This window comes from Falco naumanni, chromosome 4 (genome assembly GCF_017639655.2).
Source record: "Falco naumanni isolate bFalNau1 chromosome 4, bFalNau1.pat, whole genome shotgun sequence".
Lineage (NCBI taxonomy): Eukaryota > Metazoa > Chordata > Aves > Falconiformes > Falconidae > Falco > Falco naumanni.
Genome location: NC_054057.1, coordinates 15,381,524 through 15,402,093, shown reverse-complemented (window position 1 = coordinate 15,402,093; position 20,570 = coordinate 15,381,524). Strand labels below are relative to the sequence as shown.

The 20,570-nt window shown below is 39.1% G+C and overlaps 1 long non-coding RNA gene across 1 annotated transcript in view; it reads left to right on the top strand.

Moving 5' to 3' along the window:
* The first annotated feature begins 2,560 nt into the window (after positions 1–2,560).
* The window catches only part of LOC121087824, a 29,227-nt gene continuing 11,217 nt past the window's right edge, over positions 2,561–20,570 (top strand). The window contains exons 1-2 of the long non-coding RNA XR_005827753.1: positions 2,561–2,738; positions 14,467–14,616. This is a non-coding gene — a long non-coding RNA (uncharacterized LOC121087824). The remainder of the gene's footprint in view (positions 2,739–14,466; positions 14,617–20,570) is intronic.

Below are 20,570 nucleotides of genomic sequence, written 5' to 3'. Positions count from 1 at the left end.
CTCTTTCCTACAGCAGTAAGCATGGAAATGCTGTGCAATACTTTATTTTTGACCATGTGTGTGTGACTTTTGTCTCCACAGTATGTATTTTTCTTGGCAATATCACATGCAGCTTGCAATAGCATGGTTGTCATGTGGACAGCATAGCAACTTATGATGCCTGTTTGATGCCTTTTATTTTTAGCCAAAAATAAAACATACAGATATCATGCAGCATTTATTGCATGGCTTTGGATTAACAAGACATTTAGGCTGGATATTAAATGTGGAGCAGTAGACTGCCAAGTATAAGTATATTGGGATTTTGGACCATGTTTTTTTTTTTTTTACTTCCCTCTGGACCTTGATACTTAAGTGTAACATTTTTTGCTATATTGGGGCAAATTAATGGGTTTTTTTTCTGTGAAACTGGTGGAGTGGCAGTCTGGATGACTACAATGAAGCAGAAATAATTGGCAGAGGATAACGGGGAAGGGAATGGTATAGTTTTCTGGAACTAATGGACAAATTGGTGAATATATTATTTGGACTAACTGCATGGATTGCAGATATAAAACAGAGTCTTGAGTGTATTTCAGAAAGCACATTGTTCGGCTGCTATTTCTGTGGGTGTTGATTCAGACATTAAATTTTTGGTATTTTGTTTTTTCACATATTTTGAATTTTAATTCCATAATTTCTATCAAATAACCAAAATGCTTTCATTCTAGCCTCTTTACTCTGAATTTGCATCCCACTTGACAGGCGATAAACTCTGCTTGGAGTCAACCCAGAAATGGAAGGATGAATTTTGGTCCTGGGCAGTAAACAGCAGTATTGCCTAGGAATTATAAGGAACCTAGGTCCTTTGCCTGAAGAGTGCTGACTTCCTTTCACAGAGCAGTGCCTCTAACTAATATATTAGTCCTGAAGAGATACCAGACTAATACATCAGATCTAAAGAAGGGTCCAGTAGAAGCAGATCAGCAGAGCTGGTGCTGAGGATGATTGAACACTCACAGACTGCTCTGCAATGGAAACCAAGAAACAACAAGTGGGGATGATCAAGAAGTGTGTTTCAAAAGTGTACTCCTGATATGAACTATGTGCACTAATGTAAATTCACTCATGGTCTTAGAATTATACATTATCCTGCAGTTCTGTGGGGAAGCAAAATAACAGGAAAAATCCCATTTCCTGGGTGTATTGCTGGATTGTTCAGAAGACAGATTTCAACCTGTATCCCATGACATTCAGGCAGTTGGCACATAAGCTCCCTACAGGTTAACTAGAAAACTTACTTGAATGATGTCTTCAATTTTGGTTCCCTGTGGTTTCAAGAAGATAGGGTGAAGTGGAACAGAGAAAAATCCAGAGCAATTTTCTAGGAGACCACCCAGTCCCAAATCCCTTGCTTTTTTTGTATGGTTTTTGTTTGGTTTTTTTCTCTCTGCAAGATCAAATTGATTTTCTGTGGAAATTGGCTATATATTTTCCAAATTGACTGCAGGATGGAGGCTTTCATGCAAGTTGAAAACTGGAAAAGGAAATCAGAGTACTAGAAAAAGAATACAAAGATATGTAAAGTGTTTGTTCCTAGCAAATTCTCTGTGATTTCAGGAGTACTTTGAGAGGTATGGTTGAGTTTGAAAAGGTAGGAAGGTAAAGGCCTTTGTTGACGAGCACAAAATGAAAGTACAGTAACTAGTCTCTCATGAGGAATGGGAAGCCTGTTTAATGCCTGCTTTGTGAAATGGTTTGGCATTTAGGACTCCTCTTCATTGTCTGTGACACACCTATGTTACTTTGCCATGTACATTTCAACTAAAAGTGGATGAAAACAAATAGTAAGTAAAGAATAAGTGTTAAGTTTTGGTGTAGAAGGAAGGAGAAAATGACAACTTGTGCTAGCTGTGCCTAAAGCATGCAAGTTTATTCCTAGCAGTGCGCTTCTAATCCCTACTCCTGTCAGGTATTTAAGCATGTTCTTAAGCCCCTGCACATGTGCTTTGTTAGCCAGAGAGGGATGACACACCTTTAAATATGTCCCTATCTGTTCTGTAGCGACACTCATGAAGACCACTTTTCTTTGAACTTGTTGTTTGCTGTTTTGAGACCTTATGGCTGTGATCTCCCAGATTTTGTCCTGTTTTAATGTCTAAAATTCAAAATCTCATTCAGCTTCTCTTGCTTGTTGTTAACCTTAGATATATGTCATGCACCTCAGGAGAGTCCTTGCCCTTTGTCAGAGGAGAGGTTTTTAACAGACTGTGTGTTGTCTGCCATTCTGACTTGAAGTACATGCTTCATCAGATATTTTTTTGAGAAAGCAGCTGTGAAAGCACTTTTGTCTATGAAACTAAAATAGATGTTCACAAGTACTGCAATCTGTTTTACAGTGATGGGATTATTTATGATTTTAAATAATTGTATTTTATTCTGTAATCAGTATTTCCTTTTATGTAGAAGAAACTAGTCCAACACACTTCAATGTATATTTAAGTTTATTTTTTATAAAAATAGCCTATTATAGAAAGGAAATAAATTGTGCCTTTCAAAACACTGTACTTTTCAGATGTGCTCTCCACCTCGCTGCCTGGACTCAGATGAAAAGTGTTGTTTCCACTGTGTGGTGATAACAGAATCCTGTAGGAGATACTGGTTGCTCCACAGTCCTCTCCTGTGAAAGGGGAATGTCTGACGGATCAACATGTGTCAAACAATTTAAAATCCCCAGAAGGAAGTTCTATAAATGACAGGTATGATGTATTGGTTTCTTGTCTTCCAAACATTTGCATGTTTTCATCTTTTGCTAAAACTAAAATCGGAATTTAAGAACAGCAAAGCAGTTTGACGCTGGACAGACTGGACAGCCCATATGGGCTTTTTAGTGTCTTACAGAAGAGACAATGTGTGTTTTCTGTTTGGTACATAAGTGGATAGGACAGCTGGAGTCTTCTTGTTTCAATTCTACCGTGAAATTGTACTTCGTAATATGGAAGGAAATTGAATTAACCTGAGTGCAAATATGAATTGTTACTCTGTTGATCACTACTTAAATGGAAATGCCAGAAATGTCTGCGGAAGGTGTTGCACAGCTATTTTGAATGGCTGGAATGGAATGAAAAAATAAGGGCGATCTTTGGACAGCAACTCTGACTGCATTGCAGTGAGCAGAGGGAAGGAATTTGGTCTGAGAGTGTTGTAAAGAAGATACTTGAAGGTCCTAGGGATTGCCCACTGGATGAAGTCAACATTCCGCACTTTTGACAAGGCTGCTACTTTACGGATTGCTCAGCAGTATCTTTCGGATGTACTGGTGGAGGGTTACCTGCCGTGCAGCAGGAAAAAAGCATTAGCCAGGAGGGTGCATAGTCTTAACACTTACCCTTTTGTGGCCTGGTATTTCCACACTCAGAAACATCTACTTCTGTGACCACCGTAGCTGAATTACAGCCTCCAGGAGGTCAAATTGATTCAATCTGTTCAATTTACTCAAAGGCTGAGGGAGAAGAGACTGTTAACTCAGAGCTCTACTTTAACTACTCCTCAGCTGCCCCTTAGTGAGTGAGCCTTCCCTTAAAAAAGTACAAGGAAGGCTTCTAAATTAAGATATTTTACTGAATTATTAGGCATAAATGTATTTTGAAAGCACTGGGAACTAGGAACACACATGATAGGAAAGAATTATCACCCAGACAGAATAACTAAATCTAACGGGAGTAATTCTTTGGAAGCAGACAAACCTTGATATATACTGCTCACTTTTTATTGTTTCTAGCTGTCTGTCTCCAAATTAGGTTTTTCTAAATAAAAAAGATTTACTGTATTCAGAGTAGGGCCTGGAATTACTTAAAATCAGCTGTTCTACACAATGCTGTGTGGCATGAAAGACGCAGCTTTTTGAGGCATTTAAATAAGTATGTTTTCAGGTTGACTTCCTCAAATTAGCAAAGACTAATTAGTGGGATTGTTCTGTATGGTAACAATGTCTTAGGTACAGTGTTTGATAATACAAATATGTATGTTATTTAACACCTTACCAATGTTGTATATTATTTAGAATGCTCTTAGGCCAAATTAATGAGCTCTATAAAAAGATTCCTTGGGGTAAGAGCTAGCCCAAGATCCTGGCTGTACTTCCCTAGGATCATAGAATATCTCAAGTTGGAAGGGACCCGTAAGGATCATTAAGTCCAACTCCCTGCTTCTGACAGGACTGCCTGATTAGCATTTATTTGTGGAAGCAGGAATAAAACTGTTGGAATGGGATGGCTCTGAGTTCTCTGGCTCTAATTTTCTCTTGAAATGAAAGAGCAGGATTACTGATGACTTCAGTGGTGGCTTGTTTATTTACAGTCTACTGAGGCCCTGGCACAATAGTGAAAAGGTGCTGTGAAGTGTGCAAGTGTGTAAAGTGGAGGGGAACTACGACTGCATTTTCTTTTCCTCTGTGTATTTTTACTCAAAGTATTACTGAAATGCACATGGCTTCTTTCTGTTTTCTTACAATTTCCCTCCTCCCTTTACTTCATCATAGTCTGGAATAAGCCATCCAGGCTGAAAGAGGATGTCTGCCATTTGTATGCCGTCGATAAAATAGCTCTGTCGTTGAGTGGGTGGGTCATGCTTTCGGTATAACCTGGTTCAGGGAGGAGGCTAAGGAAAGCATGGGCTTGCGGGGCCTAGTGAAGGCAAGCGAGAAGTTCCAGCTCAAAGCCCGAGCAGAGCATGGGGGTGAAGGAGCAGTGAGACAGGAGAGGTAGCTCCAGGAAAAGGGTAAGCGCTGTGCAGAGCAGGCTGCAGGAGGTGGACTGAGCTAAGAGCATCAGGAACCTTCTGTGATTTGTGCTTAAGAGAAGACTGGGTGTCCTGCAGCCTTTGTCCCCACCTGATTGACGGTGGTGGTTGCCTGCATGGTAACGTACATTCAGCACTTCACTTTTGGAGATTCAGTGATGTGCCCCATGCTTAGCTGTTCACAAGGATGCTGGGGTTCCCAGTGTGACCTGTGTGGGGACGCAGTCATACAAGCATGTTCTTTGGGAGGCGATGCTGGTGGGAGGACAGCAAAACAGATACATTATTACTGTCAACTTTATAAGAGCTGCACACATTGTCCTCTTGTTCTGGCAATATAATAAAACATCCACTGTCTGGATATATGTAGGCTCTGCTAAGTGGTTGTTGGCTACTTGATCAGGACAATCCACACCTGAACTATTCATCAGTGTCCATGTAGTGCTGGATCTGATGATGCTCTTGTTGAACACACAGCTGATTGCAATAGGTGGGTCAGCATTGTGTGAGATTTCATAGAAGAGTTCAGATCATGAACAGCGTACTCTCAAATCCTTATTTGCATCCAGTAAAATTGTGTTAAATCTCTTGAGGGCTGGTGAGGGCTGCTTTCAAGTTGATTACCAGTGTATCAGAAAACACGCTGTCATCTCCAGACATAAATAATATGATGATGAACTGTTTGATCAAAGCATTTTGAAGTGGCATCAGTGACCAAATTCTAGAACACTATTCAGCATAAGGTCCACACTTCAGGTTAATCAGTATCTAATACTTCAGGCATGTTTTAACATAATAGGGAGATGAATTCAGGTTAGTTTGTTGGTTTTGTGTAAAAACCTCTTCCCTCTTATGAGTCTGAATCACTATCTTGAATTTATTCAGAGCCAATTCTTTCATTTTAAAATAATGCTATTAAGATAATTACTAAAAGTGCATATTTAAATTCAAATGTAGATCTTAATGTATTTATTTTTTGTATTTGTTAGAGAATAACTCCTGAATATTAATTTTTCTGGTGAATATTCACCTGTCTATATTTTCATTACTAACAAAAACAAAGAGCAAAGAACCTTTCATAAGACTTACAGAAATTCAAATGATCATGTTTCATTAGAATCATGTTATCTTGCTAGAAATACAGAATTAAGGGGTTTTGGCACAAATTAATTATTTACATTTTTCCTTTATTTTCATTATTTTTCTGTTACTGTCCTTGATTATGATATGCTTGATTCATTACTGTTATTCAGCAGTGAACAGTGTTTCAGCCCAAGCCCCCAAGCATGGATCAAACATATTACAGTACTTTAGCAGTGCTATAATTTGGGTGAGTTATACTTCTGCTTTCCTCTGTGGAATTTTTTTAACTCCCTTGATGGCTTCCTTGCTTGGAGAGAAAAAGTGGTTCATCATATGTGTCCCAGCTGTGTTTTGTCCTTGGTGAGGACTCTGCTGAAGCTCACAGGGAGTGTGTAGGTATGAAACAACTGAACTACAGATTTAGTGAGAGCATTATTTTCTCATCATATGCTTCATAAATACCAATATTTCTGAATTGAAAGAATTTAACTTTTGGTTGAACTCAATTGTTTTTCAGGCATTTGTGTGTTCAGCCAGTCTCACCTATTTCAGCAGCTCAGTAGCTTTTTAATCCCTGTGATGTATCAGTTAGCAGTAGTGTGGCAATATGGCAGTCATTGTGAGTTGCATCCAAGAGCCTCTTTGATAAAGGACATGATGCCTGTGTTTGGGGAGCCAAGATTTGCACCTGAAGCCAGAAGCAGATCACATTTCTCTGACTGTAGAAGCATGAGGAGCAGCTTTCCACTGAGAGTGGAAAAAGAGACTGGCAACAGCCTGTGTGGTGTTCCTCAGGGGAGTTAGTGGCTGAGCAGGGTGACTGACATCTTCTGTACTAACTGTCTTGTCAGGATAGCAGCAACCACGGTATTACAGATCCTTTCAAACTGCTCTGTGGAGCAGCCAAACTATATACCATTTGACGGTAGCTTTTATTTATTTATTTAGTTAGTTAGTTATAATTTGCATATAAGATTTGACCATACTTGGATTAAGGGCCAAATCCTGCTCCTTTAGAATACTGACAAATAAAAATTTTCATTAGGGCTAAGCATTGATGTGCGTATCTGTGTGGGTGTACAGGAAGGTGGTAACTGAGGTTTCCTTGGCACCATGTTTTCCTTCCAGTCCAGTACTTCAGTACTCATGGGGTTGATTCTCTCCTGATCCTTTTCTTTTTTCATCTTAAGCAGAGCATTTGTATGTATGTTTTTTCCATGCCAAAATGGATTTTTGTTTATACAGAGCACAAGTTATTTCACATTAAATGCACTGGAGAGGTTTATAGAAATGAGAGCTTTGCAAGCAGGTTGCTATTTCAGACTTTGCAATATCTAGTATTAAATATTTTGTTCAAAACAAAAGGAAAGGAAAAACCCTCAGCCAGGCTTTATTGCAATTAATATTTTGCCTGCTACTACGTGGCTAGAATAAGTTATTTTTAAGAATGCCTCAGTGAATTAGGGGGCTACAAGCTCTTTACTGTAGTGATGTAGGTATGCTGGAGCTTTGATGCTGACGGTTAAGTGAAGATGGATCAGAGGTTCTTGAATATTTTTGCCTGGTTTGATGTATCATACCACTAAAAATTACAAATAGATCTTATCTAAACCCCTACCTCTGTAGGCATGCTTAAATTTGGAGGTGTTTTAAATGCTGACAAGGTTCCAATATGCTTTATGAGACACTGCACACAAACCTTGAGTATGAATAACAGATATCCCAAATGGGAATAAGATTTTTGCAGTGTGACTACATTGTCTCTGAAGTTGTTTACACAGTGGAATAATAGTTTCAGTGTTTAAAAGTATTGGCTCTGCTTTATGCCTTAGCCAGAAAACCACAATATCAGAAGTAGTCTAGGACATTAATAACCTTATTGTATACTGATGTTAGAGAGAATATTGCAGTTCATCATTGTTTGCTATTGTAAAAGTTTTGCTGCGCTTTTAGCTATATCTGTTCTTCCATACCGCTGAGGACACTTACCGTTAAGATGGATTTAGGGTGCTTTCTTTCAAGTACAAAATTGTACAAGAAAAACAAACATTCAATATTCAAAAGATGGACCTATAGACACAAGAAATTGAAAAACTTTCTCCTAACAGTAATAATTCATTGGGAAGGTAGATACGGTGTAAATAGTATCATACATTATGCATTTTTTCTAATGTAATGCTCAATAAAGAGGTGGGAAATCGATAGGGTGTTTTCATTATGCCAGTTTAGAAACAAACTTAAACCTGTGTCCTAGTCAACTAGTTATCTGTAAGACCTTACACTGCAAGCCATATCTGCTCATATGCATTCCTTATAAGGTCTCTAAAAGCTGTAGATATTACATATGTCCTTGGAAAGATTTGAGCCACAGGAGAAAATTTCTAGTCTCTAAATTATCTGTGCTCACAATGGCTTCAGTGCATTTTCACATAGCTCTTCGCTGTCAAGCTCTCATTTTCCCCTTGCTTTTGTAACAGCTCTGGTGTTACATACACCTGAACCTTTTCTGAAGTTGAACGTCATGGTTTTTTTCACCTTTTTCTTGGTTCTTTGACTTGCTAGTTAACTTCATTAAAAGCAGGCTAATTAGAGGGAAAATGACAAATAGTTTGGTATCATTACTGAACACAGTGAAATGTACTACATGGGAGAGAAATGGGAGGAAGGTCTTCATAGATCAGTTTGGTTTTGCTTGCTAGCCCAAGGATGATGAAGCCAGCTAGGGCTTATCTTTTTCTCCCAGAAAAGCAGAACATAAAGTAGAAAACCAGAACATAACACTTGACTGTGCTCTGCATCCTCAGCTTAATGTAGCTGGAATTATTTGCTAGTAAACGTTTAAGAAGAGTGGTTATTACTGCCACATCCAGACTATATACAACCTCGGCACATACAAATTTGTGTGCCACTGACATATCCCCCTTTTACTGTGCTTCAAAATATGATTTTTACTTTATCGCTTTGAGACAAGTCCATACATACAAGTGGGTTAAGGACTCTAGATGCCAAGATACAGAAGTCATCTGTCTGCCATCTCTGAGAAGGAAAAATGTAAAAGGCGCCCTTGTCCTTTTGTATTGCACTGTTTATATACTCAAAACAGCACAACACTGACTCCAGATGGCTTTCTCCACTTTCTGGTTGCCGCAGACTGTTTTCTTTGCAAGCTCTATATGGAAGATAGTTGTCTCAATGAGCATTTTAGGTTCTGCTCCAGGAACCAGTAACCTTTTAGTCAAACAATATTCTGAAGCATAATTTTTAGTTACCCAAGTCAGTTTTTACTGGGTCAAGCACACTGCACTAGCCTGTAGTGAACAGATGATTCCAGGGCAAGTTTGAAGTTCAGCTAATACAAATTTGTTGCTCTCCCATCCACACTGGAATTTTGCTTTGTTTAATTTGTGATAGTGCTTGGACTAGATAGTAAAAATACATTATTTTTTTTAATGTAACAGGATATGAATGACTGGACATGATAAATAATGGAATCTCTTGTAATTGTATCTACATGAATATTTTATATTCTTAGAGCTGTGAATTTATCCCATGTCTGAGAATACTTTGAAGTATCTGACCGAGCTTAATTGTTTGCTTTTGCTCCATCCCTCACATGCTGATGACACAAGTCTGTGGCTGCTTAAGATCACACCATTTTTCAAAAGTTCAGCATGCCTACATGTGCATGGAAAACCGAGGAGCAGACTGAATCTTTGCCCTTTTGTTGGAAGGTCTGTAATAGTGGAAGTGGGAAGAGGCAAGTAAAATTGGTTTTGTCTTTCTCTTTGGAAGTCTGCTTTCCTCTTGTACAGTATAGATACAGGGATTGGCTGCAACAGTCAATACAAATTTCAAAGAGCTCTCAGAGGCTGGATATGGATGATAGCTGGCAAGCAACGTGCAAGGAATTTCTCAGTGTACTCTGCGAGTGAGAGAAAAGGAGCTTATTAGTACTAGGCATGTTTCAAAACCAAAATGGGTAAAAGTATATTTTTTTCAGCAGTTACTTTTTGAGTAACTGCAAATTAACACATATATCAAATGTATGGTTTAATCATGAAATGACGGTATTTCTCATCTTCTAGGAAGAGGCAAAGGAGAAACAGGAAAATCAAAACAATGGCATTTGAGAAGATAGATTTCAATAATTTTAAGAGTTCGTAGGATATTCTGTGAAAATCAGATCTGAAGGAAAAAAGAGGTGACAACTCTTTGATAAAATAATATTAAGAGTATAGTGGAAAGACAAATGTAGAAAGAAACCAATCTGGCCAGTTCAGAAGTTCTTCATTGACCTTTAACACAAGCAAGAAGAATACAGAAGTTGAAGTACAGATCAAGTAGCTGGGAAGTCTCAAAGTGCAACATGGGTAGGCAGAGAAAAAAACATCAGAAGGGTCAGGGAACAAAATGAGATGCAGTTAGTGAGGGACATAAAAAGTAACTGGAAATCACTCAAAAAGTACATTAGTTATAAGATAAAGAACAAGAAAAATTTGTCCACTACTGACTCTGATCCACTACTGAGGATAGTATGTTAAAAGTTGTTTCTTTTCTATCAGCCTTCACTTAAAGCTCAACAGCAATCTTTCAGAATTAATACTAGTGACAAGTGAAGACAATCTCAGCTTTTAGGGGGGTACACTGTGCCAAACAGTACTTAGACATATCTGATATTTTCAGATTGATGACTACTTCTGTCTCTGTTGAACAACTGACCAAAGCTATCTGAGGTATCTTGAAGGTTCATGAATGACAGAGGACATACCAGAACACTGAATTAAAACTAAATGTAGTGCTTCTCTTGTTGGAGGACAAGAAGAGTTGGAGATTTATAGCATAATTTTAATACCCAGAACAAGTACTGGTTCTGACAATTTTTTTTTAAAAACTAAGACAGTAATGAGATGAGTAAGCCCTTCTCCTCTCTTGCCATTTCCTTGCCTCCCTGCAAATGCAAGAAAAATGAGTGTAATTTAAGATGGCAAGCCAGAGTCTGACCCTGCACGACTCAATACTTAGTTGTGGCAGCCCATGCAATTCGGCTTTCTAGCACAGTTCTCCCTAGGCATCAGGAAAAGTTCCTGTAGTTACAGATGTAGAAATTACTGGCGTATTAGCCAGAACAAATACCTAGCTGTCAGTTTAAACTAACTTTCTGGACTGTTTTGTGTAGAACCAAGGTATTAGGTTCTCACTGGAGAATTTCTTCCTTTGTTTGATTTTGTGTCTATTTCTTGTTAAGTATTGCCAGCTTAGTTTTAAATGCATAATGAGTTTAGCCAGCCACATTCGGTAGCACGCGTTCAGTTTTCCATGGTGGTGGGAGTCCAAAGAACACTGAAGCAAAGGGGAAATCTGCATTCACATTTTATCTGATACCGAACAGAGAATGTGCCACCAAGCCTATAATCAATGTTTATTAAAGGAAGGAATAAATATTTCATGACCTTCCAGTCCTTGATATAGCTGTCTCATTCTATTTAATAAGCAGAAGAGGTTTATAGTGTTTGCCCAGCCATTTCCCAAGATATGTTTTTTCATTATGTGACTTTATTGCTTCTTGCTGTGTTAAGGTCCTACATTGTCTTGTCTATTCTCTGACTGAGATACATTTGTCAGAAGATCAAGTGCTATGAATCGATGGACCGCCAGTGAAACTGTTGTAGGAACATTGATTTGCAACAGGTGAATGTTGGCTCTTATTCTTCACAAATTGCCAATGTCATTAACTACTTAGAAACCAAGTTTAAAAAAAAGTATCCAGCACAGACCAGAAAACCACAGGAATTTCATTTTATAGAAGATGTAAAAAAAAAAAAAGAAAATAAATAAATGTTTAGCATGAAATGAAGCCAAGACACATAAATGTAGAGAAGCTGATTATTCAAGGAGAGTGAGTATTCCAAATGATAAGAATAGTGAACAATGCCATGATTTGGTCATCTACCTGAGTTTTGAGAGACTTGGTTTTTTTCAGCCTGTGCTTCAAATCAAATAAAAAAAGAAAAAAAATCCCATCGGTTCTCACTGAATTACCTAGGTGTGGAGTTAATTTGTCCTGCTCCAGATTCCATCCTGGAGCTGATACATTTTAATTAAAATCAATGTTTCCGGAAATGTCATTTTTGACATTCGTTTTTTGACAGAACAGCATTCTTCAGTGGGAAGTAATTATCTATACAGTATAGCCGTTATTTTTTGTCTGAACTCTTAATTGTATCCGTATCACAGCTGGTGTGAGAATGGTTCCTTTTGCACATAACTTTTCAAAGCAAGCCAGCTTGGTATTGCTTCAAAATAAGAAAGGAAAACTATGTTTAACAAATGGGGATCCATGGAACATAGTATATAGGCAGTGTGCAAATGGTCACGAGGGAGATGCTCTCCTCCTGGGGATTGGTAACTGTACAGTTCATTTACGATTTTCTCATATAGTTCTTGCTGAATCCATCAAAGTTTCTAAATACTGTTATGGCTTCATAAAACCTAATTAACATGGAATTTCATCTGCACTGCACTGCATTGCAGCAATTGCTTATAGCACTTTTGAAAGTCTTCATACTACGCATTCTGGCCTGATCATGATTGTTCAAATCACTTGTCTGAGTGGAATGAAAATGCACTTGTGTTTCATGGAAAAAGGAAAAAAAAGTACAAACTTGACACATACGATGAATAAACAGCCAGCAAAAAAAGTACAGAATAGAATCTTATTATTAGATGCTATCGAATTTCTAACAAGTCATATACAATTGCTATTGCTACACAATTAACAGCAGCAGACCCTTTATATGACTACTCAGGTCTGTAGAAATTGTCTTTAAAATGAAGACTGAATAATAATAATAATATGGAAATGCAGTGGAGAAAGGTCTTGTTTGAGTTAAAGTTAGAACATTATTGTGGAAACGCAGCCAAGAAAGATCACATTTTACCCATTTTCTCCTGTGTGGCTCTTACCTTGCTTCATGTTAATTTTCACACTCTTGTCTTTTCTTTATCATTTATGAATTTTTGTTACTTATAGTTTCTAAGCATGTTGGATATTTCAGCCAAAGCTGAGTGCTGTGATTTGCACTCACATGGATGCCTATACAAAGTCTGTGCTAGTAGAATTTTAAGGCAAATCTGTTCTTTGCTGTTGTGAATCTGAACGAGTGTACTGTGCTGCGCTGCAACGATACTCCTCGTTACAACACAGTCACAGAGTGCGTGTGGCAGTCTGTCAGGCTGGAGAGCTACCATCTTCTCCATGTGAGAAGACATTTGTCAAGGTTGATACAGGGACACGGGGATACAGAAAAGGGAACCAGTGTCACACAAACCTGGGACTATGTGACTGTATTCTTTCTATATTAATTTGTGTGAAATTGGCACTTCATGATTCATATGAAGTATGTGGGGGGAGAGAGAGGGTTTTTTCCAAGTATGAATTTGACACTGTGGCCAGGAAAGCCTGAATTTACACATAAAGAAAAACATGGATAGAAGTTTAATTCTAATTAAAATTATTTTTATTATTTTATCCACACATTAATACACTTTTACAAATACATTATTTTTAGCTTTTGCATCAGGAGGTCTCACAAGTCTCTGTAGTAGATGGAAGTTGTTGCTCAAACAATTAAGTAATCTGAGACTTTGCAAGACTGCAAGGGTGTGGTTTCTACCTCCTTCAGCTGAAAGATGAGATTGGAATGGTATGAGGTTTTGAGTTTTCTAGTGGTTGTTTTTTATGTATATATTTCTATAACATGTATTTATATATTTACATCAAATGTATTTATAATAGTTATATTTATATTATAACTATTTTTATACAATTATGCTATCGTATTTTATAAATCAGAAGTATCTCCAAGTTTCAGCAGTTTGCCCAAACGGTCATGCAGTCTGATCATGAACAGATTATTGTTTGAGAACATAGGGTTAACACACTGGAGGGAATCAATGATTTGAAAATTACAAAAATTATTTGTATCTCTACCTCTGTAGAGGGACTTTGTCCTTCCTATAACATGCTGATAAAGTGGCGCTTTTCACAAGAGCATGAGGTAGTTCTTTCTCCCAACAAACAGATAATCATCAGTTATCTTCACTACAGTTTCAGAGAAACAAGTAATGATACGGTATGAACATCCACATAGGCAAATCAGCTTATGCCTTCAGAAGTGTTTTTAGGTAGAACTCAGTGATTGTTCTGTGAAAGAGTAGGTTAAACTCACTTAAACCTCATCTGTGGTAGTATTTTTTTGCTCCAAAGCAAGGGAGAATCATTTGAACAAATCACCAAAACCTCTTGTTAGACTCCAGTCTCTTACCCAAATATCAAGATTAATTTTAAAAGGTTTGATTACATCTTTGTGCACTGAACAGTCTTCATCTGCCACTAAAATGTAAAGCAAAATTTGTATCCTTCCTGCTGTCATGTGAATGCAGACCTTCCCCTAGCCTAGTTTAATAAATCTGTTTAAGGAAGTTTTCAAGGACAGAATAAATCTTTCTAGTTTGTGTCTCAATTCAGGAACGTTCTTCCCTCTTTTTTGCAAGGTAAACTAACGGTATCCTTAAAGTTTATATGTTGCATTTCATTGATGATAGGTGAGAAGATGCCATTTGGGTACCAGATAAGTGAGTGACAATGGGAAGGAGGCGTCTGATGTTCTGTAATGGCTTTGGTTTGTGGACACTTTTCACCAGACTACTATTGTGCAGAAATGAGAATGCATTCCCATTTACCTGTAATGAGAGGTAAGTGGAACCTGCTTTCTCAGTCTTTTTATCGAAAGAAGGAAGCTGCTTAGCTTATCACTCCTGATCTAAAGTACCAGCTTTGCTTGTTGTATTCATTTCTCATTAGCTTTTCAAGTCATTCGCTATTAAGATGAAAGCCAGGATTAGAAAAAATGCAGTCCTATACTTTTCACAGGTTTCCGACTGTTTTAAATTTGCTGCATTGCCACATACTTTTAGTCTTTCTTTCCTGGAGAAGTTGGAAATTGGTTCCTATCTAGTCAAATAATAAAGAAAAGCATCTCTGGTTGGTTTTTGGTTGGTTGGTTTGGTTTGGTTTTTTAATAAAGACATTACAAATTGGGGTATTTAGCAGAAAAATCAACGTCGTACTGAAGAGACCTCCCTTTCTTAGCTAATAAAAAATGCTTCTGAATCTTATGTTGCTGGTACATCTTTCAGGGTTGAATGTGCAACCAGTATGTTTGGCAGCAAGAACTTACATACATGCACACACAGGACTTAATTTGAAATAAAATTACACGATGAAGGTGGAGAAGTTGGGAATCACATAGATAAGGCATTCATAGCTTGGCATTTTTGATGAGGGAAATGAACTCTGGTTTTGTTTGAATGATGAAGATTTAGTTTATTTGTCCAATGAAATGGTGATGATATTAGAGACCAGAGCGCTATTTTGTTAAGCTCTGTAAAAACACATGGAAGACAGGTAGTGAATGGTCTAGAGAGCTCACAGCAAAACTGTGAAGACAGTCTGTGTTACTCCAGAGGTCAGGAATTGAAGAGACCTGAATAGTACGTGGAGTTCACATTCTGAGTAAGTTAGTTTGTATGAGATTAAATGAAAAACAAACAATCAATGAGTGGACAAAGGACAATTGTTTTAAAAATATTTAAAACTGATCAGAAGGTGAAAACAAATTTCTTAAGACCATGAAAGAGAGCTGGAGAAAAGGAAAAGAACCGTGTTAACTCAAACTCTACCTTTAGCAAAAACTGCAAATGTCTGAGCCTCCCTCTTTTCCCCACCACGTCTCTGACCCTGTGATAGCGGTGACCATGTTAGCCTAAAGTCCTCCACTGAAAACCAGGTTTCGGCAAGAAAGATGGAGGATTGTTTAAGTCTTTTAAGACAAGGCACAAGCTAGAAACAGACTGTTCCTGATGAAACACCCACTGGGGCTGTGTCTGTTCTCATTGCTATTTGTTTTATTTCTTCACCTCAAACAAATGACTGGAGAAATGAAAAAAAGACAAATTTGCTGCCATTGAAAGGGATGGCTGTATGTATTACTGTGCTGACTATCCTCACATGCTATTCGGTGTATATTGTTGTTTTGCTTCATTTCAACAGTAATACTTTACTGTGCTGTAGATTGCAGACCACAATGGGACAGTTTGTGACTAATTTTGAAAGCCAAATGCTTTCTTGGAGAAGTGGATCTACCTTACATGTATCTGCATCATGCTGCTCTGTAGGTGTGATTTTCTCAGAGGCTGAATCAAGTCAGCACACTGGCTGCCAACACGGTGAAATATTATTGAACCATACAAAAGCAGTGGAAGACGAACTGTCAGTCACTGTGATGAGATAAAGAAGAAAACATTATTCAATAAAGTAAAGCTAGTTTACCATCATTGTACATCTAATTTGGAACAGAAACCAATTTGGCTGAACCTCAGCAGTGTTTTTTATAAGGCTACCTAGCCAGCTTTTTAAGCAGGTGAATCACAGCATAGTTCTTTCCAGAATTCAAAGAATTCTGTAGCCAGAGATCTACCAAATTGTTAGTGGTATGGAAAAAATAACTAGAGAACAAACTGTTAACAGCTTTTTTCCACTATAAAAATTCAAGACATGACTAAAAGTATCACACTGCCTGTTTGAAATCCAGAAAACAGTGGCTCTTAATCACCATGACATGTAGTTACACTGTGGAACTTCTTGTCGCAGGATGTTGTGGATGCTAAGAGTTTACTTGGGTTTAAAGAGCAAATAGACAAGTTTGCAGAACTCTGTGCAGGTCTATTAAATACAAAGACTCTGCTCTGACTCTGGAAATCCCTGATTCCCCAATTGTTTAAGGCTGGGAGACCTAGCATGATGTTTGCCCTGTTTTGTCTTGTGTCATGGATACAATACTATTAGATACAGAGTACTAGACTGGGTGGACCTTTCTTCTGACACAGAGCAATGCAGCAATTCTAATGTAGGCTGCTCCTAGATAATTTGCTTAAAAAATATGTACTAGATGTATCCTATTCCCTTTTTTTTTTTCCTTTTTTTTTTCTTTTTTTTTTTTCTTTTTTTTTTTTTTTTTCTGTTTCTCTATTTGACAGGTAGCCAGGTACCAACACTGGGTCTGTTTTGGGAAGATTGTCTACCAGTGCAGCGCAGTGTGGTGGTTTGACCCTGGCTGCCAGGTGCCCACCAAAGCTGTTATATCACCCCACTCCTCAACTGGACAGGGGACAGAAAATAAAAGAAAGGGCTTGTGGGTCGAGATAATGACAGGGAGATCACTCACCAATTACCATCACAGGTGAAACAAACTTGACTTGGGGAAAATTAGTTTAATTTATTAGCATTCAAATGACGATAAAGCACCTTCCATGCATCCCCTCCCTTCTTCCCAGACTTAATTTCACTCCCAATTTCTGAGTGGCACAGAGGAATGGGAATTGGGGGTTATGGTCAGTTCATCACACATTGCTGCTGCTTCTTCCTCCTCACACTCTTCCTCTGCTCCAGCACAGGGTCCCTCGCACGGGAGATGGTCCTCCATGAACTCCAGTTGTGAGCCCTTCCCATGGGCTGCAGTTCTTCATACAGTGCCAGCGTGGGTCCTTCCACAGGGTGCAGTCCCTCAGGCACAAACTTCTCCTGTGTGGGTCCCCCGTGGGGTCACAAGCCCTGCCAGCAAACCTGCTCCGGCCTGGGATCTTCTTCCCTCCACATGTCCACAGGTCCTGCCAGCAAACCTGCTCCAGAGCAGGCTTCCCATGGGTCACAGCCTCCTTCAGGCATCTGCCTGCTCCAGCACAGGGTCCTCCACAGGCTGCAGGTGGATACCTGCTCCACCGTGGACCTCCATTGGCTGCAGGGCACAGCCTGCCTCACCATGGGCTTTACCATGGGCTGCAGGGGAATCTCTGCTCCAGTGCCTGGAGCCCCTCCTGCCTCCCCCTGCACTGACCTGGGAGTCTGTGGGGCTGTTGCTCTTACATTTTCTCATTCCTTTCCTGAGATTCCCCCCCCCCTTCTTAATATGCTATCCCAGAGGCAATACTGATTAGCTCAGCCTTGGCCAGTGGTGTGTCCATCTTGGAGGTGGCTGGCATTGGCTCCATTGGACATGGGGGAAGCTTCTGGCATCTCAGTGAAGCCACCCCTGTAGCCCCCCTGCTACCAAAACTTTGCCATGCAAACCCACTACAGACAGATAAGTCAGTGTCTTTCTTGTTGTACAATTCTAATTTTAAAATTATATTTTTCAAAAATATCAGTTGTTACATGAACTCAGTTACTGGATATCCAAAAGGTGACACCAGATCTACTTCAGATTGCTCTCTGAGGGTAGTAGGTAGGACATAAGAAACTCTTCTACTAACTGTGAGACAAAGCTCAAATCTTTATTTTGGCTGACTTTAGTTCTATACCAGGGCATTCCTGGGTTTTGGTTTACAGGATTATCCCAGTTTACCAACTAAGAGTGTAATTTACTAATCCCGCTATCGCTGTTTCTGGAACACTGGAGTAGCTCTGTTCCTGAAATCATTGAGAGTATAATTAATTCCATTGTGTGGCACTTTAGTTACTGTGCACCATACTGCACCAAAGAAAGATACAAAAGCACTTTTGAAATGTAGCATACATAAAATGAAGAATATAAACCTCTTATTTGTCATGTTTTCTTTGTATGCTACACTGTATATTTGATATACTTAATTCTGTACCGTAAGTATGCAAGCAGACCAGGTGCTGATTTCTGTATCTATAACCTGTTAGAATGAGGAGGTTAGTTTTCCGTGCTTTGTTGTAACATTGGCCTGAGTTTTACGTTCTATCAGTCTTAAAGGAGAAAGACTGGATGCCACAAGTGGGGTGTGTGCACATGATTACCTGCTCCCTCATCATTCCTTGGCTAGCTTTGGCTTCCTGACCACAGATGCAAGACCAGAACACAAGACCAGATCTCTGTTCTCCTGCTTATGCTGCATGCAGTATGATCATCCACCTTTTATCACTCTGAACTTAATGTCTTCTTCTTCTGAGTCATAAACTTTATCTTTTTTTATTTCACTTTGGATTTTGTATTTTAGTATTCTACCGTGTTTTATAGATATGACCTGCTTTCAAAGTATTGGTCTTAACAGCATGTTTTGACCTAGCTGCTTCTGTTCCCCAGGAAATTCTGACTTCCATACTGATTTTGAATGATTTTTTTTCTCTTTGATATTCTGGAATTTCCTAGGAAAAAATACTTCTGTATTTTCCAGTCTTAGCACAGCAGTAAAGTGTCATATCCTAAGGCTGGGACATCAGGGGCAGCTGAAGTGCTGCGGTATCTGCTAAGTAGTAGCAGCACTGCATTGGTGTGAGGACTGCTGAAAAATCCGAGTTCCCTGCTAGGAAGGTAATGAGTTGAGGTGGCTGCAGGAGCCAATATCATCACATTGCCTTCAGTCCTCACTGCACACCTCTGCTGGCCAGCTGACTGCCAAACGGTTTGCAAGGACACCGGTGTTGTGTGCTGATGGAAAGCTGCCCCTGGATTTTCCCTTTTATGAATTTGCTGAGCCTTGGCCTTGAGGATCTTCACTAGTTGAAGAGTTTGCCTGTAGTGTTACAAAGTTTGTTTACCTCTCATTGAAACAGATTCTTTTGTACCTTATGTCTGAGTTCAGAACAAGGATTTGGAAGGTTCCTCCTTTGGGACCATTGCTGATCCTCTGCAAGTGAAGTTGTCCCAGGTGGTCTGCTCCATCACCATGCTGGCTTCCCTTTTGTTTCTGTATAGGCTCTGGGAGGAGAAAAAAAATCATCATGAATATTCTCAGTGAGTTATAAACAGGAAGAGGCAGTAACCTCTAATAGTTTATAAAGTTTCATATAATAAAAACATTAAAGAACAACAAAAGAGGTATCTGCCTTGACAGAGAGCTACATAGTAGTACAGTCTGCCATTAGTTAACAGCTTCTAACACTACCTACCTTAAATCACCTTTTAAAGTAGCAAATAGTTGAGTGAATTTCAAAGTTGAATTTTCATCACTGGGTCTTGGCTCTTTTCCCAGCAAAGAAGCACACAAAATAACTTGTTTATGGGCTCTGAAAAAAATCAGGTTTGCATTCTGATGCTTAATTTCTACTTGGGGAAAAACAATAATTCCTCAAGCCATCAGTTTCATTCTAAGATAAAATAGAATAAAGAGACTGAGGAATCCAAATAAACATGCCCAGAATTGCACATCAATGCAGAGGCTGCTACCTGGGGAGGGGACAGAACTGCTGGCTTCCTCTGGCTTCCTCTAACTCTCCCATCAGTCATTTGTATGTACGTCAGAAAGCACTTGGCTCTGAGTCCTCTCTGGGCCTGATGGGATGCTTCTTTGGCCTTGCTGTTCTTTTGTTTTCTTCAGAGTGTGTGGATATGGGAGGTCTGGGCTGCAACCCACACAGTGGTGCTCCTAAGCATGAAACTGAGAATCTGTTTTATGTGCCCTCCAAGGTAGCAAAAAGGCTGAAGATGGTGGCTAGTACAATAGTCTTGGAGGGCTATATATCCTCCTAGTACCTACAATGGACTGGGTAGGGCACAAGGCCAGCCTGGTGCAGTCTTGTCCAGAGTGTCCACTGGGTGGACTAAGGAATGAAGAAACTTACATGCTATATATACCCATGCACCAGTATAAGCTGGTGGCCTCCCAGCTGGAAAGCAGCTTGGCAG